This window comes from Canis lupus, chromosome 1, assembly GCF_011100685.1.
Source record: "Canis lupus familiaris isolate Mischka breed German Shepherd chromosome 1, alternate assembly UU_Cfam_GSD_1.0, whole genome shotgun sequence".
Taxonomy (NCBI): domain Eukaryota; kingdom Metazoa; phylum Chordata; class Mammalia; order Carnivora; family Canidae; genus Canis; species Canis lupus.
This window is the reverse complement of record NC_049222.1, coordinates 122,369,955-122,394,908: the sequence shown is the minus strand read 5'-3', so window position 1 is coordinate 122,394,908 and position 24,954 is coordinate 122,369,955. Positions and strand designations below refer to the sequence as shown.

The window sequence follows — 24,954 nt, the reverse complement described above, 5'->3', positions numbered from 1 at the left end:
TTCGCTAAGAGTAACTCAGCACTCCAGCACGTTAGCGTTGGAACTGCAGAATGTCCGAATTAGGGAACTTTTGGAGAAATCTGTTGATTTCTGAAAAGCAAGAAAGTAAGTCATCAGTAACCATACCTAAAATTGATTATAGAAAAGAAAACATGCAAAGTAAATCTCTTGATCTTAAAACTATAAAATTTTTGTGGAAAATTACTTTTTATGTGACAGTGTAATCAGCTAATTAGGGCGCGTGATGGGAATCCCATGGTGTGTAGTGTCAGAGGCGCTGGGGACCGTTCCCCGTGAGCATGAGTCTCAGGAACACGCAGCCTCGAGGGTCCTGAGGGTTGAGCCTGGATGGACCGACCCCCGGCCGAGCCGTGCGTTTCACTGCTTGTCACTCTGCACCCCCCAACCCCCCAATACTGGTGATACTAAACCAGCTTCAGCAGCCTCTCGGGTTATTTGTCCTTCTGAACTCTTGGACAGAAGGACCTCTCGACTTTGAAAAGCACCGGCCAGACCGAAGTGCGTGCGGCTGCGGGCTGGGACCGGTGGAAACACCTGGGGGATCAGGTCGGGGCCGAGGCCGCTATTGGTCACTTGCCGCCTTCTGAGCGGCCCGGGCTTGGCGCATCGCCCTGCAGCCTCTCTTGCTTTGGAAATTGAAAATGGCAGATTTCTGTGTCCTAATAGCGGTGAATGCAGCTGTTTTTGTTGTTCATTTTAGGAAAGTAACGACTTCGGCAAAAGATGAACCAGGGTTAAAAGAAATCAGATGTGTGTATTTGGTATGCAATATTTTTGTATTACAAATAGCTACATTCTAACCCACATTAACCCCATGATATGTGAATTTTGCCAACTCCTGCTGTGTCTTTTAAATCAAATCCAGTAAATCACTATGAATGTTCTAATTTCTAAACAAACTAGTCTTCCAGTAGAGGTGCTTTAACACTGTACTGCAAATTAGACAACCTAAGATAAATGGACCATCTTTGTTAATTATGTAGTTTAATTGATCAAAACTACCAGATAGGATTTTATTTATAGCAGTTTTGCTTAGTATCAAATGCTATAGTATTAAATAGCCTGTGAGTCGTGCATCTGGGGTCATTAAGATATATGCTTTTATTTAGCTTCTGTTAACCTTATTAAGTACCCTTTTTTTGGTCTCGCTCATGTCACAATATGAAATTGCTTTTAATTGAGATGACCAGCTTCCATTTAGATTGTTCAACCCCCATTGTATACACGAGCACAAAGCACTTTTCATTTTTTGCTCTATCGATCGAGCAGCAATTTGCGTGAACTATATTCAGAAACCGGTGGAGGAAGATGGAAGATTTCTCTGAAGGTTCTTTCTAGTGGTGGTTTGCTCCGTGGCAAACCCCACCGCTTGCATGTCAGTAATTTTGCACGCCAGTAGGTAGCAGTGGTGAGCAGAGGCACCGGCAGAAAGCTGCCAGTCAGCGGTTATAAATTATTATTCATTTCTGTTATAGGTGGGGTGTGCAGTCAGTTACAGTAATAATTACCAGGACTAGAGGGTTTCCTAGGCAACCAATTTCCCCCCTCATTCATGCTGTTGCTGAGAGAGTGCCCGTAAAGCATGACATTGCTGTATTCTGAGGTTTGTTGGCCCCCTGCTGTTCCAGGTTTGAGGTTAGTTACAGCATCATAAGGTGCTCTCAAGCATAGAGAGCTCAGGCTGGGTGGAAAGCGCGCTGGCGAGGGGGCCCCCGCCACCCGTTCACTTTTAAAGAGCAGGGCTCTGGAAAGGCACATCCCACCTTCCGCTCGATGACATTGCTAAGATCTCTGGAGTTGTACAACATTTTATCCCCTCTTTATTTTGGAGATCGCGGGTCATCCCAGTTTCGAGTTTTATTATTTAATAAAAATGTGCAGAGACGCGACAGCCCTGGAAACCAGGCCTCGGCCTAGGACCGTGAGTCAAATAAATCAATGGGAAACTGTCATCGCTAATCATGGATGCGTTCGTTGTTTCTTCAGTTTTATGAAAATGGTTCATAAAGAGGAAGGTAACACATCCTTCCTGCAGGAGCAGGATTACTTCTTTATGTGGTAGGAAAATAATAGAAAGCCACATCTGTTATCAGGGATCTATACATAAATCATATCCTACATTTGGGGGCTCTCTGAAATCTTTCATTTTAATGAACTTACATCAAGTGCTTTGCAGTGATAAAAAGTAGTATTTGTTTGTGTCGGCTATGAAAAAAGATAGGGGGCTCGTGTTCCAGCCTTACACGGAGATGTGAAATGTTTATCCATTTACAAGGCGGAAGTCACCCGCCCAGACACGATGCATCCAGGTCTCATTCTCTGCTGGATGATTAGACCAGTGTTCGGGACCCCGCATCGGACCCGTGCATTTATTACCGGGCGTCCTCAGGGAGATGTGAGCTGTCTCCCACCCAGTGAGCGTGGCGGAGGGCGTGCGGCTTGTGGGGGCGGCGGGGACACCAGGGCCGCTCCTGACGACTGTCTCGTGGTGCGTGGACCCCGGCCAGGCTCCCGTGCTTCTGGAGCTGCTCACACTCGGTCAGTGCAGGCTCCTTTCTGAGAGCGAGAACGCGAAAGAACATTCCCTGGCCCCAGTAAGCCCTCCCCTGCTCTCGCCCACGACCCGCCTCTGGCCACCGCACACCAGTGTCCGGCTTCCCCGTGGAGGACTCTCAGCACGGCCGGCCCTGCCCTGGGCTCCCGTGGGGGGGATCGAACCTGCGGCCCGGCAGACGCGGAGGGCCGGTGTGGGCCGGCTGGGGCTGCACGAGGCCCGAGAGGACAGCCCGATGCCTCGCCCGGCCCTGCCTGTGTCTGGGGACGCTGCGTGCCAGTGACCCGACCCCGGGCCGCACTCCAGGGCCCGGGCACTGAGGCTCGGCCGCACCGGCCGGGGGAGCGCGGCGGTCACCCGTCGCCCGAGTTGCCCACCTGGCCCAGAAGGGAATCCTGAGGTCGGGTGTCCCGAAAGCGCCTCCACTGTCCACACACAAGTTTTCAGGGACGCTGTGGAGGTGGCCTGGAGTGAGTCGTCCGAGTAGAATACGCGGACTGTGTGTGACATTATGGATCCGATCAACTGTACCTGGCGGTCCGGCTCTACCGGGAAGGGCTCGCCTGACGTTTAGGGGCGCTTGGATAGTTGAGCCTCTCAGAAACTCTTTATAAGCCCAAACTATGAGGCCAGCACCTGCCCACCCAGACAGTTTTATGAAGAAATCCGTTTTCCTGTGAATGGTTGAGCAGCCTAAATAGAAGGGGGGGAGTTTCCTGGAATGTTCTCACTTAGTTCAGGTGAGGACTTCGGCCCGACTTAGCAAGGGAGAGAATTCTTTATTTCGTATTGCATGTTCTGTGGCGTAAGTGACCTAAACTCAAGTGCTTAGCTCCGCAGATGTTACAGGTTAGATAATGAGCTGATAACATGTGAGTTAAAGGCATGCAGTGGAGTCCTTATTTACTTGGACACAACTGTCCTCGCAGCAGGGAGTCGGAAACGGGGTGGTCTCGAGCCCATTCTGAAGTCTAGATTCAAAATAATCCCTTTTTAAAAACTACATCTTCTGCATCTCTGGTTTCTGCAGAAAAAAGGAATGCCTTAATCTTCAGAAAGAGGCCAGTCTCCTGTTTATAATAATGATAAAATAGAAAAAGTTGGCACCTCCTTGATTATAAGCTTGTTGTTCTGCTGCTTTGTTTTTTGCTTTTTTTTTTTTTTTTTTTTAATAATTGAACTGTGTCAGGAAACATTGTTAAAATCTTAAGGTTAAAGCATTCTTTTTCTTTTCTTTTTCTTTCTTTTTTTTTTTTTTTTGTCTAAAGATCACTCTGCACCCCAGACAAAGGAAATATTTAAACTGTTAAATTTGAACAAAGATACAGTCTGCATATGACTTCTCTGAAGCCCTATAAAAATTCTTTAAAATTGCCTATTCACTCAAATTTACTGAGTGTAGCAAAAATGTCAAAGGCATAAAGTCAGAGAAGATTGAATAAAATAATGCAGAAAGACAGATTAGTCATGCACAGACCCACACAGCCTTTCAGAGCACACAATACCACTTTTTATTACCGCTCTATCTTTACAAAGAGTACGTTCAATACATAGAAGATGATACATGGTCAGCCATGTCATCTGCCTTTGATTCCAGGACTCATTTATCTGGGCCCTTTTCACAATGACATTGATGAGAGATCTCAGTGTTTTCAGAGCATTGTTTTATTTATCATATATAATGGCTGGTAAAAAAAAAAAAAAAACAGGATTATGTCACCAACAGCACATAAAAGAGTTGCATAGAAGATTCTGTGACAAAGTTTAGTAAAACAGAACAAGGAGGCTCACGTAAATGTTCTTTCCTCTGCCTCCTCGCCCCCATTCGAATCCCCCAAGATCTGTGTGCTTGATAAATGTTAAAAAATACTAAGAAGATGTGGTGTCGAGCCAAGGAGAGGATACCCCAGTCGTTGTAAAACTCTTTGGCAATTACATTTTTGTTTAAATTTGGAACATTTTAATTACTTTAGAGTTGCTGACCAATATTTATGCATTTGCAAAGGGAAAGGAGACTATTTGTCAGTCAGTTTTGTATCTTGCAAATTTAATAAAGAGCAGCCCTTAAGATAGAATTTCTTAGGCTGCCACAATTGACAAAAGCCAGCTAATGCTGAAATGTCAACAGCAGACCTCATCAGCAGGCTGCACTGCTGTGCAATCAAGAGCGTGCTATAGCTCCGTATAAACAAGTGTCTGTACCCAGCCTGTGTGGGGGTGAGGACCCCGGCTCCCGGCGCCCCGGGGACCAGCGGCCCAAGCTTGCAGGGCGAACACGTCGAGAATTTCTCAAGGAAGAAAGGCTCCCTCTCCAGCTCCCAAATTTTAAGCGAGTGCGTGTTGCGTGGAGGAATCCCAGGGAGAGGGGCCCCGGGCGGGGGCTCGGCAGCCGTGGGGCAGGTGCTGCAGCCCCTGCGCTTGGGGGGAGCCCTTGGGGGCAGCGGCCTGGTCTTTCTGTGCCTTTGGCGCCGTCAGCGGGAATGCCAGAGGACTCTCTGGGGGAGGTCCACGTCTCTGGAACCAGGAGCAGGGCTGTGTCCTCGGCCCTCTGTTCCCAGGGGATCATCCCCCGCGCGCGCCCGTGGCCTGGAGGGCAGCCCCGGGGTCGGGGAGCCCAGCCTCACAGCCCCGCTGTGCCCTGGGGTCACTTGTCATCCTTGGAGGAGTCGTTTCCTCCCTGCAAAGGTCGGGGTGGCCTCCGCCGAAGGCCGCGTGGCTGGGGACTGGGGAGGCAGGGGTGCTGTGCATGGGGCTCACACGGGGGTGGCCATGCCAGCTTGGGGGGCCTGGGTGCTAGTTTCCTTTGCCCCAAAAGACTTGCTTTGGTCCGGTTTCCTCGCCTCTGTCCCATCACCACCTCCTCGGACTGGCGGCCGGGATTCACCAGGCCTTCAGGTGAGCGGAGGCTCGGCGGCTCGCAGCGGGAAAAGCTTCCCCCAGAAAGAGAAAATGGGTGGGAAATATCAGAAAGGGAGACAGAACACAAGCGACCCCTAACTCTGGGAAAGGAACTAGGGGTGGTGGAAGGGGAGGTGGGCGGGGGGTGGGGGTGACTGGGTGACGGGCACTGAGGGGGGCACTTGGCGGGATGAGCACTGGGGGTTATGCTATATGTTGGCAAATTGAACTCCAATTTAAAAAAAAAAAAAAAAAGCTTCCCCCAGGCCCTGGGCTTGACTTGGAAAACCTTCCTTTAGCGCTTGCGGGGGGACGGGCAGGGGAGCGGGGGTCTCCAGGTTAGAAGGGAGGACCCCACGGGAGGGGAGGTGCAGAGTTTCTCACCGCGGGCCCTGCTGGCCCACAGCCGCCCGAACCGCTCCCTGCGGGTCTGTGTGGACGGAAATCCAGCCCAGCGCGTGCCCAGCGCCTCCTCCGGCTGCCCACTGACTGCGGAGGGTCGAGGGCCGGTGGCCTCTGTGCCCACTGCTGGCTGCCCAGGCCTAGGGACACCCCGAGTGGTGCACACCCGCCGCCTGCAGCTCATCGGGTCCTGGAGGGGCACAGGGGCAGAGGGAGGGGCACAGACGGGGAGGGGCGGGCACAGGGAGGGGCACAGACAGGGGCACCCGGTGGGAAGGAGATGAGGGACCTGTGGGACGGGGCTGTCAGCCGTTCATCTTCTTTTACCTGGTATATTGCATCTTGCCTCCGCCTCCGCCCCCCTCCTGGTGGCCGGGCGGTGCCCGCATCCCTGCTGTTCCCCCCTGCCCCGCAGGGCTCCGAGGACACATCTGAGCGCCGCGGGGACGCAGGTGCCCGCCTGGGTGGCTTTCCTGCCCCGAGGAGGCTGCTGCTTCTCCGGGCTTGGCTCCCTCAGCGTTCATTTGTTTAGCCACAAGCGTGTCTTGAGCCCCTGGACGTGGTGGGTGCTGGGGACAGAGTGGGAAGCAGGCCGGCTCCGGGCCCTGCCCTCATGCAGCTTTGGGTCTAGTGAGGAGGACGAGGACATCAACGGAACATGGGCCCCGAGAGAGAAACTCGGCGCGGCCGGGGGTGGGGAGAGGCCGCTCCAAGGGGCTGGGGCGGCAGCGCCAAGAGCTGGACGGTGAGCGGGAGGGAGCCCTGGGGAGTGGCTGGGGGGGCGGGGACGGCCAGTGCCAAGGCCCTGAGGCAGGCGCACCTGCCTGCGTGGGGTGCAGAGAGGGCACCATGTGCTTGGAGCCACCAGGCTCTTGCCTGCCGAGGGCAGGTGTTCTTCTCGGGGCAGGGGGAAGGTCTGAGGGTTCCGGGCAGGACAGTGACTCGGTCCGACTCACAGGGGAAAGAACAGCAGTGGCTCTGCTCCCTTCGGAAGTGGCTGTGGGGGGGGACCGGAGACTGTGTACTCATGTGGACGCTACGACAGTGGGTCAGAGGGAGCAGGTTTAATGTGTATGTTGTGGTCGGAACCAGGGTGCTCGCGGGCAGACGCCTACGGGGGGGGGCGGGGTGCAGAGCAGCTGGGGCCTCAGCGCCTGGGTCGGGCACAGGTGAGGATGGCCGTCAGGTGAAGAGATGCAGGAGCCCGGGCCAGAGCAGGCCACGCCGCGGGAGCCCCGCCCCGGGACTCGAGCCAGCCGCGCTCCGGCCTGTCCTCCTCGGAGCGCCCCGGACGGCCGAGCGCTGGCACGGCGGTGGAGGGCACGGAGGCCGGGCAGTGGGGCCGCGGCCCTCGGGTGTGGGAGGCAGCGTGAGTCCGCCGGGGCGGGCGGTAGCCCGTGGAGGCCCGAGGGGGCACAGAGGATGGTCAGGGTGGAGGGGGCTCCCACAGGCCTCGGTCTAGGGGGAGACGGGGCCAGGGGTGTGGAGCGGGGGCCGGGGACCGGACTGGTCGCAGCCAAGGGGTCAGAGAGGACGGCTGGGAGGCGCCCCCGGAATAGCAGGTCACCCCGCTGCCGCCAGAGCGGGGAAGCTGCCCAAGGGTCAGGCCGGGCCTACAACTCTAGGACCCTGGGCCCTGCCTCTTGATCGAGTGTCTCTTCACAGTGTCTCTCAAAAGCAAGTTGATCAGAGATACAAGGATTATAATCCCAGCCCGGTAGTGGCACCGTTACGTACGGTAGTGAGATACTGAAAAAAATCCCAGGGTCCGATAGTCAGGAACTAGTGGAGAATGAACGATAAAAAAATGTGGTAGGTGGCCGTTACATCTTGGCGTTTGGAGACTCTTTAAATAGTGTTGGCCAATGTGCGTGACGCATTCCGTGTTACACGAAAGCTCGATTTTGTAAAAAGGACCTAAACGCAAATATGGTAGTCAGGGTTCTCTAGAGAAACAGAACCAACAAGGTGTACACACACACACACAGACACAGACACATGCGCGTGCGTGTGTGCACATCCGTGTGGAGAATGGGGGGGGGTCGTTTTAAGGAATTGGCGGATGCCAGTGTTGGGGCTGGCGAGCCCCCGAATCTGGAGACCCAGGGAAGGGTTGATGTTGCATCTTCAATATGACGATTGCCTGGAGGCAGGATTCCCTCCTCCTTCGGGGAACCTCAGGATTTTCTCTTCAGGCCTTCAACTGATTGGACGAGGCCCATCCATATTACAGAGGTTAATCTGTTCTTGCTCAAAATCTACTGATTTATTTATTTTTTTATATATAACTTTATTTTTTATTGGTGTTCAATTTGCCAACATATAGAATAACACTCAGTGCTCGTCCCGTCAAGGGCCCCCTCAGTGCCTGTCACCCAGTCACCCCCACCCCCCGCCCACCTCCCTTTCCCCCCCCTAGTTCGTTTCCCAGAGTTAGGAGTCTCTCATGTTCTGTCTCCCTTTCTGAAAATCTACTGATTTAATTATTAATCTAAAAAATACCTTCAAAACCACACCTACGCTGGCATTTGACCAATAACTAGGCACCCTGGCCTAGCAAGATGATGCACAAAATCAACTTACAGCAACAGAAAAGGCCAGAAGGAACAACATCAATGTTAGAGGGATTCTGGGGGCACTTATTTATACTTTTCTCTCTCTCCCCCAAGTGTGTACATTTTATTGTACAGCTCTTAAATATTTAAATTTAAAATATAAACCATTACAATGGTAAATAAAAGTGTCCCCTTGGCTGGTATGAGGCAATGATAACCCTTTCGATATCTGCACAAGAGGCCTCTCCGTGCACCAGCTGTGGGACTGTTTCTTTTACTTTCTCTCACATTTACCTCTTATAGAATCACCTAGAGTCACCTGGAATCGCACCACGATGTCAGAGGCGTAGCTGTTCTGCTGCAGGACATTTTTGTTGTTTTTTTTTTTTTCCCCTCTACGGTGAATGTCTGTACAACATCTCACCTCACTTTTAAATTTCTGTAGCCTCCCATCGCATGATGGCACTTTATGATTATTCAGTCCATCCCCTATTGTTGGACATTAATGTTCTTTCTGGTTTTCTGCTGTTGGAAACAATCTGGTCCTGCACAGCTTTGGACACAGCTCTTTGCACACACACACCTGATTCTTTTCCTTCGGGTGAATGCCTGGGTGAGGAATTGATAGACCAAAGCAGGCACGTTTCTGCAAAATCGGACCTGCATACGTAGAACGGACCTGCCACATTCTTTGGTTCATACACGCGCATCCTTGCCTCTTTACATAGTGTGATCGTTTCAGTGATATTTTAAATAAATAACATGAGCCCGCCGTTCAAAACGCAAACTAAAACCTTGACAGTGATCTAGGATTCCCCCAATCTGCCCACCTCCCCCACCCAAGGCAATTATCTTCTCAGTTCTCTGCTCATTCCCTTGCTTTCCTATATCGTATTCTCAAAATCAAGTATTTTTATTTCGTTGTTTTGAACTTTCAGAGGGTGCCATCCTCGATGTACTGTTCGGTGACTTAGTTTTTCGCAATTAATACTTGATCACTGAGATGCTTCCGCATTGTTGGGTCTCACCATGGTTCACTCACGTTCCACTGAGTGAAAATACACACCAGGGCTCTAGTCTTCTGCTGATGAGTATTTGGGTTGTTTCCAGGCTCTCGACATGGTGCGCGGAGCTGCGACTAACGTTCTTGCATGTGGCTCCTTTTATACACGTGCAGGACTTTCTCTGGGGAACATGCACTTAGGAGGAGAATTAACTGTGAATATTCAACGTTAGGGGATGACTACGCGCTCTTTTTTTCTGAAGGGGTTGCCTCTCCAACAGTGTAGAAGACCTTCTGTGGATCTACGTCCTCTCTAACACTCGGTGTTCTTAAACTGTTACTATCTGTCAGTCAAATAGTGTAAAATTGTGTCTCATTAGGGTCTGGATTGCATTTCCCTGATCACCAGCCATGTTGATCTATCTTTGCTTGGGCGGGAAGTCTGAGCCCACGGTGCTGATGGATCTGGCCCCTGGCGGATCTGGCTCCTAGTGGATCTGGCCCCTGGCGGATCTGGCCCCTGGCAGGCCTGGCCCCTGGAGGATCTGGCCCTGGTGGAGGCCTTCTTCATAGTTTACAGAGGCTGCCTTCTTGCTGTGTGAATCCTTACATAGTGAACAGAGAGACATCATCTCTCCCCCATTTCTTCTCATAAGGGCACCAATCCCCTTCGCGTGGGCTCCACCCTCATGACCTCATCACTTCCCAAAGGCCCCGCCTCCAAATACTTCATGAATTTTCCAAATACTTCATGAAACCTCCATGAAGTTTCAACGTGCCCATTTTTGGAGGGACACAGACATTCGGTCTGTGGCATCTTCTCTTAATATAAACATATTGGGGATCCCTGGGTGGCGCAGCAGTTTAGCGCCTGCCTTTGGCCCAGGGCGCGATCCTGGAGACCCGGGATCAAATCCCACATCGGGCTCCCGGTGTATGGAGCCTGCTTCTCTCTGCCTATGTCTCCGCCTCTCTCTCTCTCTCAATGTGTGACTATCATAAATAAATAAAAATTAAAAAATATATATATAAACATATTGGCCATAGTTTTTTACCTTTTGCAAAACTCTTACTCTTGCCTGCCTTCCATTGGGTTGCTTTCGCTCTTCTCATCGATAATATGGTTCAATACATTGGCAATACTAAGTTTTTGTCAGTTATGTCTTTTTACTCTCAAAGTTATCTTTCGATAAACATAAGACTCTTAATTTTCTTTAAATTCTCAATTTTAGTATGGTCAAATGTATTCATCTTTTTCTCTATAGTCACTGATGCCTGTTAAAGGAAATATGTTCCTACTCTGAGCTCTAAATGACATTTAGACATATTTTCTACTAAGATGTTTAAAGTTCTGTTTTTAACATCTAGGTCTTTAATCCATCTGGACTTGGTTTTCCAACATGGTGTGAGAAGATGCCATTACTGCCGTTTCCAGACAGCTAATCATTCCCCCCTGCCCCCAACCAACTTCATCTATTTCATAGTTCCTTTTGCCCTCAGCTGTTCTGACATGACTTTGTCATGCACCACCTACCTCGTCCCTGAGCGTGAGGTTCTGTTTCGGGGCTCCGTGTTTCTCTGGCGGGTTTGTTTCTCCTTTTGTGCTATTACCGCACTGCCTGAATTACTGAAGCTTCCCACTGAGTGCCGGCATAAGGTGGGGTGGTCCTTCCTCTCCACTCGTCTGCAGAGGTATCTCGGCTATTTGTGGCTTCTTATTCTTGGGCATCATTTAGCAAGTTTCCTTTAAAGTCCCCATTAGGACTTTGAATGGAATAGTCGAGCAGGTGGGTGGCAGTGACATCTATGCGACGTTATGCTTTCCTATCCATGAATATGGTACATTTCTCGATTTGGTGGAGATTTCTTCAGGAGCTCACAGTCAAGCCCTGTGATTTTCCCTGCAAAAGTTCTAAATGTATTTTGTGGATCACTTCCCAGGCACTTGATCGTCCTTATCCACGGATCTTTTTGCCATGCAGCTCCCCAGGCTGGTTCTGTTTATTCCCCTTTGCCCTCAGCGGAGTATGAGAAAGAGGCTGTTGGGAGCTTACCTGAGAGGATGTTTCAGAATGGAAAGTCTGGCCCATTGCTGCTGCTTGAGTGAGCTCGTCGAGCTAGTGAAGGATCTGTGCCCTGGGTCCATTTGGGAAGATGACATCTGCTCTTTTTGGAGGGGGAGCCGTGGCTGCCCTAGTGATCCGAGGAGGACCTGGTTAGGGGAGGAGCACCCAGCCGGGAGATGCCCCGTGGGAGGAAGAGAGACTTCCTGAGATCCAGGCTCGGGTCCTGGCCCTGAAGCCTACTGGCAGCCTTCCTTGTAAGTCAAAAAAATTAAAAATAAAAAGAAATTAAAAAAAAAAAGACTTACTTCTTTGCTTTTTATCAGAAAAGAGGCTCAAGGTTGACATTCACTAGAGGAACGACCTGCATGGAGTATGTGAGAGGCTTTCTTGTTTATCTGCTTACCAGCTGAGAAGGGGGAGCTGCTACGTCACTGAGTGTCTTTGACCCACAGACAGCCATGGCAGCAAAGCCGGGCTGCAGGTCATCGTGGAGCAGATGTTTCCACCCCCCTGCAGTTGTGGCTTCCTGCGCTTCCAAGTGTCAAGAGTCATCCAGGGAGCACATGTTAAGGGCATGCGCAGACCACCTCTGGGCTTTGAGCGACAGTGTGCTGCGTGTTCCCTTCGGGACACAATGCTGTCAAGAGGGGAGTGGTCCCTGCAGTGCTCACGGGAGGCCCTGGGGGCTGCATGTGGGGGGACCCCCAGCTTCCGTCTAGGGCGGCCCCCGCGGGGCCCTGCCTCAGCCCAAACCCCTGGGCTGTCCCCTCTCACCACACTCTTAGCCTCATTGCAGGTTTGCTCGTATATTCCAACAAGTGGGGACTGTCGCCCAATGACAGTGGACAGTGTTCGGAGTTCCCCGCGGGCCCGGGCGGCCCTCCCCACCGTGCTCGGGCGGCCCGCCTGGCAAGGCCTCGGGGCACCGTGGGCCGGCTTTTCTGGCCCTCCTGGGGGATCCCGGGAGGCCCTCCCTGAAGCAGGGTCTGCAGGCGGCCCCCGGCCCGGCGACGGAAGCGGCCCCGCCACGAGCCAGGGAGGCTCCGTCCTCACCCGATGCGTGTCCACCCGAAAGGAGCCTGCACGAGGCCGATAAGTCATAATCCAGAGAGGTGATGACAGTCGTCTCCATGTCCATTGATTAATGAAAACAGGGCTAGTTGGACACAGAGTAGATGGTTATAAATGGTGCTGTCAGAGAAAAATAATTATTGTATTAATAAGGAAACGGTTCAAAACCAGGCTCTCAAAAAAGAGAACTGGCAACTTAGCATCTCTGTGGGCCGGCGGGGCGGCCTCGGCGGGGTGGGGGGCACCCCCGCCCCCGCGCTCCAGGCCCCCGCCTCCAGCCCGTGTCCCTGTGAGTGCGTGTGAGCGCGTGTGCGAGTGTGGACGCGGTCGGCCTGACCCGGCTCTCGCGGGCTGCCGAGATCCGCCGGGGCGTTTGCAGGCGTCCGGGACCACTTCCAGCAGGAACGGGGAAAAACGAGCATATCTTATTGTACCTGAAACACTCTATGATATGTACTAAATATTATGACTACTCGGGGCCTTGCAATAATTGATTCACCCACACAGCCATTTAGTCTGCGAGCTGTTCGTTTTACAAATTCTACAATCTTTTAGAAATTCTTTCAGTGCGGAAGATTGCTGCCTGGCCTCAGATTCATTATGGTGATTGAATCCTCTTCAATAGAGAACGGTTTAAAGAGAGCACATGCCCGTGTGTCTCACTCAGAGCGAAGGCACATAGGTTAAAAGCTTGTCTGGGTGGCATAATTCACTGCCGCTATGCCAAACAATCACGTCTTATTGTGACCTTCATAAGATACAAAAAGGCAACAGGATGGAGCTCGGCTTTTTTTAAACCCACTCACAGATTTAGCTTCCCAACATCTGAAGCTTGGAGAATTCCTAATTAAATAACCAATTAATAATGTAGAATAGAAAAAGCTATTTTTTTTTCTGAAATGCAAAATCGTAATTAATCAGAGTACAAAAAGCTGCCTGTCTTTATATCAGAAAAATATAGACTAGGTATTTAAATATTCCAGCACACCTGAACCCTGGCCATCCGTCATTGTTATGACTTAAAACATCTCAGACTAAATTAGGTTTTGTTTGTATAGAGCAGTGAAAGTCAGATGGCTTGAATGACAAAATTAGAACATGCTCAAATCACTGAGACAAAACCGCATAAAGAGAAAGATGTGCAGGGAAAGGGCTGCCAGGATGGAGCAGAAATCTTCCACTGATTTTTTTTTTTTTTTTAAACCACGTATCCTTGCCCACTTACCCAACCAATTGGTGTTAAGTATGAATTCCTGGCCCCCAAGCAGACATTCCAGGGAAAAATAAAAATAAAAATAAAAATAAATAAATAAAAATAATAAAAATAAAAACATTACCCCCGCCCCCTCGCCAATCGCCCCAGCAGCAGGCCTGGCTGCAGGGAAGGCGCCGCCCACTCTGTCCCCCCCCCCCCCCCCCCCCCCCCCCCCGCCAGCTCTCTGCCTCCCCGGGGCCCCCTGGGGGGCCGTGTCCCTTGATGTCCCCGCTCGCCACCCACCAATTACTGTCCGCAGGACCCGCAGGGGCCACGAATGAGCCGGGTGCCCCCACCCCTCAGCACCCCGCACCTCTGGCACATTTATATTTTAAAAGAAAAGCGGCTTGTAGGGTTGGCGCCGCCTCCACAGTTTATACCGCGCCCGTGAGATGGCAGAGGAGGGAGTCACTGCATTTCCCAGGGAGAAAAGCACAAACCGCTTTCCCTGCGGGACGCGGGGAGCCGTCGTCGTGGGCGCTGTTGGCCCGGGTCACCCGGCGTCCCTCGGCCTCGCGGTGCGGGGTGCCGAGCTGCGGTCGCCTTGTTTTCTGAACGAGGTGCTCGTTTCCTCGCCTTGGAGCTTCTCTTGCTGGTGCTGCTCGCGGCCAGGAGGTGAGCGCGGGAACCCCCCGATAATCAGGGGGGCCCCGGGGGCGCTGTCGGGGCGTCCTCCTGGCTCAGAGGACGGCGAGGGCGGCGGGCACTGCGGCCCGGCCTCCGGGCGCTGGATTCACAGGGACCCTCACCCCGGCCCCGGCCGCCACCGGCCTCGTCCCTGGCCTTCTGTCCGAGCCACCATCACAAACCTCCTCCCATATATAATTTGCCCTCATTGTAGCCATAAATAATTTTTGGTGACAGTTTTACTGTAAGACTTTGTGCGGTGTTCTCTTATTGACAAAACCACTATGAATCAACATACATGAACACCATAAAAATGAGGGACCCGGCCGCGTAGGCTGGGGTTTCGTCAATAGGGCAGCGCATCGATCCCTGCTCCTCGCCCAGGTTGTGCAGCTGCGCCCCGCGGGTTTGGGACCGTGCGGCTCGGGAGGAGCCCCGGGGCCCAGGCCCGGCCCAGCGCCCCGTCCGTCCCCGGCAGAGCAGGGGTGCAGGTGCACAGCTCCCAGACCGCCCCCCCATCAAGGAAGCAGGCAGAGACTCCACCAAGGATGAATCTGGAGGTGTCGAGCGGAGGGGGCGCCCCCCGCCTGGGGGGTCACCGGCCTGCAGGGGGTGGTCCCCGCGCTGGGAAGCAGCACAGGGGCGCCCGCCTGCCGCTCCCCTTCCGAACCCGGCAGCCAGGCCTGCGCGGTGTCCCGGGGCGGCCACGGCTCCCGTCTTCCGAGGGTCCCCGCTCCGCAGGGCGCACGGCAGGGGTCTCGGGATCCCCTTGGAAGGGGCGGCGGGGCTCTGGCCCGCCCCCAGCAAAGGCTCCCAGGCCGCGTCCCCCAGCCCGAGGGGCAGGGCGGGGAGTGGCCGGGCGGGCCAGCGGCGTCCTGGCAGCTGCAGCAGCCTGGGAGCGAGCCCAGCGCATTCGAGGGCCCGACAGGAGGCCCCAGTGCAGGGGGGAGGCTGCGTGCCAGGGGCAGGGAGCTCCCGGAGGAGAGCGGGGCTGGGGTGCGGAGCCATGTGGTGGCTGCTCCGTGCCTGGGCCTTCCCACCAGCTGCCCCGGGGGACCGCGGGCACGTCCCTCGGGCCTCACCCCTGCGCTCTCCCCACCTGGACCTGGGCCATGGCCCACGGGGGCCCTTGACCCCGCAGCGCCCTGTCCTCCCCCTGCAGGGCCCCCCCCACAGTGCCCTGTCCTCCCCCTGCAGGCCCCCCCGCATTGCCCTGTCCTCCCCCTGCAGGCCCCCCCTGCAGTGCCCTGTCCTCCCCCTGCAGGCCCCCTCACAGCACCTTGTCCTCCCCCTGCAGGCCCCCACCGCAGCGCCCTGTCCTCCCCCTGCAGGGCCCCCCCCGCAGCGCCCTGTCCTCCCCCTGCAGGGCCCCCCCCGCAGCGCCCTGTCCTCCCCCTGCAGGCCCCCCCACAGCGCCCTGTCCTTCCCCTGCAGGCCCCCCCCGCAGCGCCCTGTCCTTCCCCTGCAGGCCCCCCCCGCAGCGCCCTGTCCTCCCCCTGCAGGCCCCCTCGCAGCACCTTGTCCTCTCCCTGCAGGCCCCCCCGCAGCTCCCTGTCTTCCCCCTGCAAGCCCCCCCTGCAGCACCCTGTCCTCCCCCTGCAGGCCCCCACCGCAGCGCCCTGTCCTCCCCCTGCAGGGCTCCCCCCGCAGCGCCCTGTCCTCCCCCTGCAGGCCCCCCCTGCAGCACCATGTCCTCCCCCTGCAGGGCCCCCCCGCAGCACCCTGTCCTCCCCTTGCAGGCCCCCTCACAGCACCTTGTCCTTCCCCTGCAGGGCCCCCCGCAGCTCCCTGTCCTCCCCCTGCAGGACCCCCTGCAGCACCCTGTCCTCCCCCTGCGGGCCCCCCCCGCAGCACCCTGTCCTCCCCCTGCAGGCCCCCTCGCAGCACCTTGTCCTCCCCCTGCAGGCCCCCCCGCAGCTCCCTGTCTTCCCCCTGCAAGCCCCCCCTGCAGCACCCTGTCCTCCCCCTGCAGGCCCCCACCGCAGCGCCCTGTCCTCCCCCTGCAGGGCTCCCCCCGCAGCACCCTGTCTTCCCCCTGCAGGCCCCCCCTGCAGCACCCTGTCCTCCCCCTGCAGGGCCCCCCCGCAGCACCCTGTCCTCCCCCTGCAGGCCCCCTCACAGCACCCTGTCCTCCCCCTGCAGGGCCCCCTGTAGCTCCCTGTCCTCCCCCTGCAGGACCCCCCGCAGCACCCTGTCCTCTCCCTGCGGGCCCCCCCCCGCAGCACCCTGTCCTCCCCCTGCAGGCCCCCTCGCAGCTCCTTGTCCTCCCCCTGCAGGCCCCCCCGCAGCGCCCTGTCCTCCCCCTGCAGGCCCCCCCCGCAGCTCCCTGTCCTCCCCCTGCAGGCCCCCTCGCAGCACCTTGTCCTCCCCCTGCAGGCCCCCCCACAGTGCCCTGTCCTCCCCCTGCAGGCCCCCCCTGCCATGCCCTGTCCTCCCCCTGCAGGCCCCCCCCGCAGCGCCCTGTCCTCCCCCTGCAGGCCCCCCCCGCAGCGCTCTGTTCTCCCCCTGCAGGCCCCCCCCCGCAGCGCCCTGTCCTCCCCCTGCAGGCCCCCCCCCAGCAGTGCCCTGTCCTACCCCTCAGGGCTCACGGCCCAGCTCCGTGGGTGACTGTGTGGAGGGCTGTGTTCCCCCAAATGCTCCGAGCTCCGGGGAGCAGGGCCCAGGGACTTCCAGGGGAGCCATCGCCAACTCCTCCGAAGGGAGAGGACAAAGTGGCATTTGCGCAGCAAACTGAGGGTCAGTTGTGCACCCCCAGGTGGGGTGTTGGATCGGGGCGGTGGGAGGGCGCAGGTCCCCCCGACCGGCCTGGTTCGCTCAGCAGCGTCTCCCCAGCTCCCAGGCCGCACTGGCCCAGGTGCTGGCACGCTCAGCCAAGGGGAGGCGCTCTCTCCAGAACACGCCAATCTCCCCACGCGCTGAGGACGACCGGCCCTGCCCTAGTCCCGGCCCCGGCCCCCTGACACCCTGGGGCCGGCCAGGAAAGCGGGGTTGCCCTCTAAGGGTGATCACTGGGCCTCGCGGGCTGCCCTGCGCAGCCCCCGCCCGCCGCACCTGCCCACGTGGCACCTGCCCAGGGCGCCGGCTGTGCTCCCGCCGCCCTCCTGACGTCAGCCCAGGGGACGGACGCCACCTCCTCCGCCACGCGTTGCTCACAAAGTGTAGGCAAAAGGCAGGTGTCCAATTGCTGCGGGTGAGGAAGAGAAATAATTTGGTTTCTAAATCAGGACTCGGCACCCAGGGACGGATCCCTGAAGGGCTGTGGGGCGTTTGCTCCTGCAAACGGGGGATGGCCTAGGCCCGCCCCTGGGGGACCCTGGGGGCTCCCCTCTGCTCTGGCCCCTGGTGCTGAAAGCCCGGAGAACAAGCCATCTGAAAATTAGGATTCTGTGTCGGCCTGTCAATCCCCAGAAGCACACAGCCTTTCATTAAAATCCGCCTGACATTTCTGTTATGCTCAGAAATCCCGAAGATATGCCAAGCGCCTGCTATTTGCCATCACATCCGCCTGGGAAGCGGCAGGGCCGCCAAGCCCATTGTGCCGCGATGCCCCAGGAGCTGGGCGGCCGGCTGTGCGGGCCCGGCGGGGCGGGGGCCGGGCGGCTCTCGGGGGCCCTGGGCCTGGGGTGCACGCACCTGGGGGGACAGTGCAGCTCCTCGGCTCGCGTCGCATCCACGCTGGGGCTCGGAGCACAGGAAGCTCCCCCAGAAACTCGGCCTGCTGCTGCCGGTGGGGTCGGGAGCCCCCCTGTGCCTGGGCCCCGGGGGCCGTGGGGGCGCGGAGGCGACACGCAGGACGCGGTGACAGGGCGGCCGGGCGCCTGCGGCGGGGGGGACAGGCCGTCAATATTGGCCATTGACCCGGGGCGCCCCGAGGGAGGGCCTGTCATTTGGCCAGCACGCCAGGAGCAAATGTGCCCGAAAGGTCACGGAGCCCACAGATCGTGCGATGGGGACATGCCGCCGTGGCAGGAAGGCAGGCGGCCCCGCCAGAGGGGAAGGACCGTCCAGCCGGGTGGGACGGCCACCGCTCGGCTCTGCAGCCACGTGCAGGGGGTGGGGAGACAAATCAGGCCCTTCGTGGGTGCGCGGCTGCCCAGGTAAGCACGGGAGCAGTGGGGGCCGCGGCGGCACCAGGCTTCCCATGGGACTGAAGAGGACGATGGCCACTGAGAGGCCCTGATCCCAGACCACAGGAGTGGCACTGGCTCTGGGATCTGCCATGATTCCGGGAGTCTGGGTGCAGGTGACACAAACCCAACTCTTGTCCCTTCACCAGAAACGACACTATATTTGTTCAAGGAACATGTTGCCTTCAGGCATGGCTGGATCAAGGCTTCTAAGCTGGGACACGAAGGTGCTGCTTTCCCCAAACATCCTTAGCTCCGCTTTCCTCTTTGTGGCTTCGTTCTCACCGGCAGCGGCTCCCATCACCTTAGCACCCCCTTAGAGGCTCCCACAAAGGTCACATGTGTCTGTCCCTGAGCCAGTCCCGGGGCCGAGGTGATGTGGTGCCCTGATTGGTCAGGCCTGGGCTGCGGAGCCTCCAACCACGGAGCGGAAAGAAGAGAATGAGGGTGGGCTGGGGTGTCAGGGAAGGGGCATTCCCCATTCACACCTGAGTTTCTGCATGTGTCCCCCAGAAATCGTACTCTTGCTGAGGCCCCCCAGCCTCGGGCAGTCGGCCCCAGCGGAGCGGGGGTTCTCGCACATCCCCCGAGCCAGGCAGAGCCCGGAGGAGCGGGCGGGCCAGCCGCTGGGCTCTCAGGCAGGGACACGGGTTAGTGATGCTTGGACGGGGGGACAGCTCGGAGGAGGTGATGAGGCCGTGAACGTCTGTAGCAGTCAGGACAGGCTTCCAGGAGGAGGTGAGCTGTGGGGGTCCTGGTCGGTGGACGGAGTCAGGAGGAGGGCCCCATTTTCCACCTTTGCACACATTTCGTCCAGCACAGCCTGGCTTCTGGCTCAGCCCTTCGCCTGGAGCCCAGGTGCGGCCGCGTGGCTCGCAGGACGGCGCGGAGAAGCGCCCGGAGCTCGGGGTCGGGGACGGCCTGTTCACCCGGATGGTGGGTGCTGACGAGACCGGCGGCCGGCAGGGCGGCTGTGCGCCCCAGGGTGGCGGGCCCCGCTCTGCGTTGCACCCTCCCGCCCTCTGCAGGATGAGCCACCGGGTGGCACTTGGTCGGTTTCGGTCGGGTGGCAGACAGCCGCTCGGGGACCTGAGGAGCAGGCCTCGCGGGCTGGAGCAGCCACCCTGGGCGGCCTGCGGCCGTCGACTCTCCGCCAGGCCTTGGGAGGGGAGCGACTGCCGGAGGGGAGGAGCCCGGGGGGTTGGTGTCCTCGGGACGGTAGATGACGGTGAGTAAGATATGGAAGTGTGTAGGGATCCTGTGGACCACAGGGACGACAGGGCCACGGCATGGGACGTCGGGGAGCTGCCGGCTTCGTTCTGTTGCTCACAGAGCAGAGGAGTAAAAGATAAAGCTAGAAGAGGACTCTGGCCGAGTTTACAGACTTCCTCCCTCCCCTATCCATCCACTCCTCCATCCCCCCATCCCTCCATCCCTCCACCCACTATCCACCCACCCACCCACCCACTCATCCATCCACTGTCCATCCATCCATCACTGTCCATCCTCCCATCCACTATTCATCCATCCATGCATCCACCCATCCATCCACTAGCTATTCATCCTTCTGTCCATCCATCCACCCATCCATCCACCCATCCGTCCATCCACCATCCCTCCCTCCATCCATCCATCCACACACCCACCCATGCATTGCTCCCAAGAGTTCACACACTGGGTTATGACCTTCTGAGGGTCTTGAGGAAGGGGTGCCAGAGGCTGAGGGACAGCCAAGAGTGTTTTCCAGTTTTGTTACCACTCTCTGGCCGGAGAAAGAATGGACCTGCATGAGCCAAGGGTTGTGCTGTGTGGCCAGCAAACCCTTCCATCTCACCAGCTGCCAGGAAAGAGTGGCTCTCATACCTCAGCTGGTTGATGAGATGGGGCCAGCTGGAAAAATAGACCCCAGAGCCAACCAGGCTGGATGGGTAGTGCAGGGGGCCTGGGCTCATGACTGCCCAGCCGGGTGGGTGCCCTGAGACTGGAAGACCGGAGTTCTCCACCTTCCTGCATGTGATAGACATGTGGCAGCTCCTCCTCAGTGCCAGACCCTAGAGCTACAGCGGTGGGCAAGTGGGACCCAGCCCTGTCCCCCTGGGAACTGCTGGTTCTGCGAGGGAATAGACAGACAGGACCGTCACCCCCCACCCACCCTGCACCAGGCCGCACTCACTGCCACACAGCCAGGCTCCCCGAAGGATAAGCCAGATATGCCACCTCTCCTGGCCCCCGTGTGTTGTGGGTTAGATTTTGTCTTCACCCCAAATCAAAGTGCTAATGCTCAGTGCCTCAGACCGGGACCTCATTTGCCACCAGGGTTATTGCAGATGTGATTAGTTAAGATGAGGCCCTACGGGCGCAGCGTGAGGCCTGAGTATAATGTGACTGGTGTCCCTATAAAAGGGGTAAATCTAGACACAGATCTGAAAGGAGGGAAGAGGAAGCCTGGAACAAGCCCCCCGATGGACAAGCTTGGCCGACGCCTTCATCTTGGACCTTCAGCTCCGTGAGAGAACGCGCGTCCATAGTCCAAGCCACAGAGCCTGCGGCGTTTTGCTCCTGCGTCCTCAGGAAATGGGTGCAGCATGCTGGTTGGGGGCTGGAACTGGGGTCTTCTGGGTGCCCATAGCCAGGTCCTTGTCGGTTGGGGATTCCAGACGCTGGCTGCACCCCAGGTCAGCAACGGTTCCACACACAGGATCTCCCCTCCTGCCTCAATGGCCCTCAAGGACCCTAGCTGCTCTTCCTGGTGGCAAAGGGCCCTTCGTGGGCTGCAGAGAGGCAGGCCAGAGCTCCCTGCGCCCCACCTGGGTGTCCCTGGTGGGAAGTAGGTGTGGTCGGACGGGAGCAGTCTTGGGAAGGGACACTGGCCTGTCCCTTAATAAACTGTCCTACTTACTGCCCTACTGTTTTCTAAAACATACCATTTACTTTGCAACTTCGGGCTTTGTACTTGCAGTGTCCTGGCCTGAGGTTCTTTCTTGGGATCCTTGTATCAGCAGCTCAGCCTAAACATCACCACTTCCAAGAAGGCACCCTTGACCACCAGGTAAACAGGCCGGGCCTCTGGTGCCCTCCAGTAGTGTGCACAGAGGGCTCATCTCATTGCGGATGCGCTAGGGTCAAGCATTTTTGTTGTGGTTGCTGCTATGTTTTCTGTTCAGAACAGTGTCTTACATGTAACAAATGTTCAATAGATATTTGGGGATGGATGGGTGGATGGATGGATGGATGGGAGGATTGATGGATCGATGGATGGATGGATGGATGGATGGATGGATGGACAGATGAACAGATGGGCAGATGGACAGCTGGATGGATGGATGGGCAGATGGATAGATGGATAGATGGATGAGTGGGTGGATGGATGGATGGATGGATGGATGGATGAATGGGTGGATGGGAGGATGGGTGGGTTGGTGGATGGATAGATGGATAGGCAGATGGATGGACAGATGGATGGATGGACAGATGGATGGATGGACAGATGAACAGATGGATGGGTGGATGGATGGATGGATGGATGGATGGATGGATGGATGGATGGGAGGATCGATGGATGGGCAGATGGATGGGCAGATAGATGGATGGACAGATGGATGGATGGATGGATGGATGGATGGATGGATGGATGGGCAGATGGATAGATGGATAGATGGATGAGTGGGTGGATGGATGGATGGATGGACGGATGGATGGATGGGCAGATGGATAGATGGATAGATGGATGAGTGGGTGGATGGATGGATGGATGGATGGATGGATGAACAGATGGGTGGACGGATGGATGGACGGAAGGATGGATGGATGGATGGATGGATGGATGGATGGATGGACGGGTGGGTAGATGGACACTTGGGTAGAGGGATGGGCTTATACCCCAGGGTGGAGCAGAGAGTGTGGGTTGGGTTGTTGTTAAGCAGGGGTGTTTTCCGTGAGGCCCAGGGCAGGGCAAGAGGGCCGAGGGAGGGGGAGCCGATGCGCAGGGCCCTCCCTACCCGGAGCCCACTGTCCTGCCCTGGCTCTCCGAGGCCTGCAGACCCAGCCCGGCGGCCGTGGGACCTGTGCGCGAGCCCCAGCTCCCTTCCTGCTGTCCTCTGGCTCCGTGGCTCCTCCGAGGGTAGCTGCTCTGGGACGAGGCAGGGGAGGGTGCTCCCCGAAAGGCTTCAGAGGGAACCCGGTCCTGGGCACGCCTCCCTCCCGCCCCGGGCCCCGCCAGCTGCCCTGGGCTGCTCCTGGACCTGCCTCTCTGAGTGGCGCCCACGGCCCAGGTGGCAGAGGCCGCAGCCTGTGTGCGCGGAGGAGGCTCTGGGGCCTGGGTTTGGGTTCCTGGGCCCGTGCCCCTGAGGGGTGCGTTTCTGCCCACGCCCACCCAAGCTCCGGCACGTCAGCCAGGGCGCCTGGGCGGCTGCCACCATTGCTCCGGCCCCAGGTGCTGGTGCGCGTGCAAGGCCACTTTGGTTGGGCAGCGGGAGTGTCCCCAGGGATGGCCGGGCGAGGGGGCTCGTGGCCCCAGGCAGAAGCCGCCACTCTCGGGAGGGTCGGGAGGGTCGTGACTGCCCAGCGCCCCACCCCAGCCCGCAGCACACGGCCCCCCGCCGGGTGGGGGCCTCGGCCGCCCTCCACTCCTTCGGGTCCAGCCTCCGAAGCTGCAGGAAAAGCCAGCTCCGGGCTTTGTTTATTTTTGGAGTTTTCACTGGCTGGGTGAGGAAGTGAGCCTTGTTAGAGGGGATTTAACTGTGGGTCACCGTGAGTTTGAGGGGCTTAGGAAGAAAGAAAGAAAGAAAGGGCTTTCCCCTTCATCCTCCCCGGAGCAGGGGCCCCTTGCTCACAAAGACCGGGCCCCTGAGCCGGGACCTCAATGCCAGCCCAGCTGGAGGGAGCCTGTTAATGGGGAAGAGCTTAAGTCATTTATGGGAACCGAGAGGGCTTTCTTAGCACCGAAAAGAAAGGCCTCCCCAGGCCGGGGTTTCCCGGGCTTTCTTCCCCGGCCCCGGGAGGGGAGGGGAGGGCTGTCCCTGTGCCCTCCGGAGCCTGAGGCCTGCGCTGCTCTCAGGGGCCTGGGGTGCCCTCAGGCCCTGTGTCCCTTTCCCCATAAGCTCTGGGGCGGGGAGCCAGGCAGGCCTCTGGGGAGACGGGCCGGGCTGTGCCACCTCCTAGACTGTGCAGACGCCGCTGGGTCTTTGCTCTGAGCCCAGGGCTGTGAAGGAGGCGGGAGGCAGCTGGGGGCCCAGCGCCCCGTTCCCTTGGGACACAGGGGAGGCTCCGGGACCTGCCTCCCTGAGCGGCACGGATGACGGAGCCCAGGAACCCAAACCCTGGTTCTCCCCAGAGCCGCCCCTGCCCGGCTAGGGCCCCCCGCAGAGGAGGCCCTCTCCCCGGGAGCTGCCGTGCGCCCCCACCTTGTGGCTCCCCCTCCCGTTTCCTCCAGCCTCCCACTCGCGGCCTCAGTCCCAAGATAGCCCTCCGTGGAGCAGATCACACCCTGGCCTCCAGAGGGTTTTATTATTATGGGAAACAGCCAAAGTGGTGAGGAGGGGGGCCCATCATCTCCTGCAACCAGATAAAATAGAAACAACTAAATAAAGCACCCTCGCTGCTCAAGGGAAAAATTCTGCTTGTCAATTATGATTTATGAGCGATTGCCAAACGGGAGCTGGCCTGCCTGTCTCGGAGGCCTGCTCTGCTTCCCCGCGCGGGGCGCTGGGCCTGGGCGCTGGGTGCGGCCGGGGTGGGGGCGGCCGGGCTCTCCTGGGAGAAGGTGGGTCCTCGGCGGGCCCGGGCGGTTAACCCCGCGCTGCCTGGTGCCCCGGGCCCGGCTGCCGGAGGGAACCGAGGGGACCTGGTGCCCCCGATCTGGCACAGAGGAGGGAAGGGCATATGGACGGCGGCCACTGGCGAGGCGCCCGCGCCGGGCGCTGGCTCCGGTCCCAGTGTGAGCTTGGGACGGTGGCGGGTAAGCTCTCTATCCCTCTCTGCCCTATAAAGTCCCTGGCAGAGCTGCCCCCGCCTCCCCCGGCGCCCCGTGGAGGCCCACCGATTTGTCCTCGCCCGCGACGGCGCGGGCCAGATGGTGGGTGTTTCCAGGCCACAAAGTCCTCTGACCTTTGAACAGTTGTCGCCGAATTTCAGTAATGAAAGGGCCTCTTTTGAATACGTACAAATGAGACGTTATATTTCCATACATTTTATTTCCAGCCTCATCTGCGAATCTAATATTGACCTGGAGTTATCTGTGATGGGGAAGTTATTAATTCTGACAGATATAAGGGAGAAGCTAATATTCGCCTTTTACAAACACCTAATATTAATCTCGGGCGCTGTAAACGAGCGCGGCACGCCGGCATGGGGGAGATGACACCAGCTCGGAATTTG

The 24,954-nt window shown here is 57.5% G+C and overlaps 1 long non-coding RNA gene across 1 annotated transcript in view; it reads left to right on the top strand.

Moving 5' to 3' along the window:
* The first annotated feature begins 5,346 nt into the window (after positions 1–5,346).
* LOC119870687 overlaps positions 5,347–24,954 on the top strand; it is a 31,725-nt gene continuing 12,117 nt past the window's right edge. The window contains exons 1-2 of the long non-coding RNA XR_005353241.1: positions 5,347–5,470; positions 21,539–21,628. This is a non-coding gene — a long non-coding RNA (uncharacterized LOC119870687). The remainder of the gene's footprint in view (positions 5,471–21,538; positions 21,629–24,954) is intronic.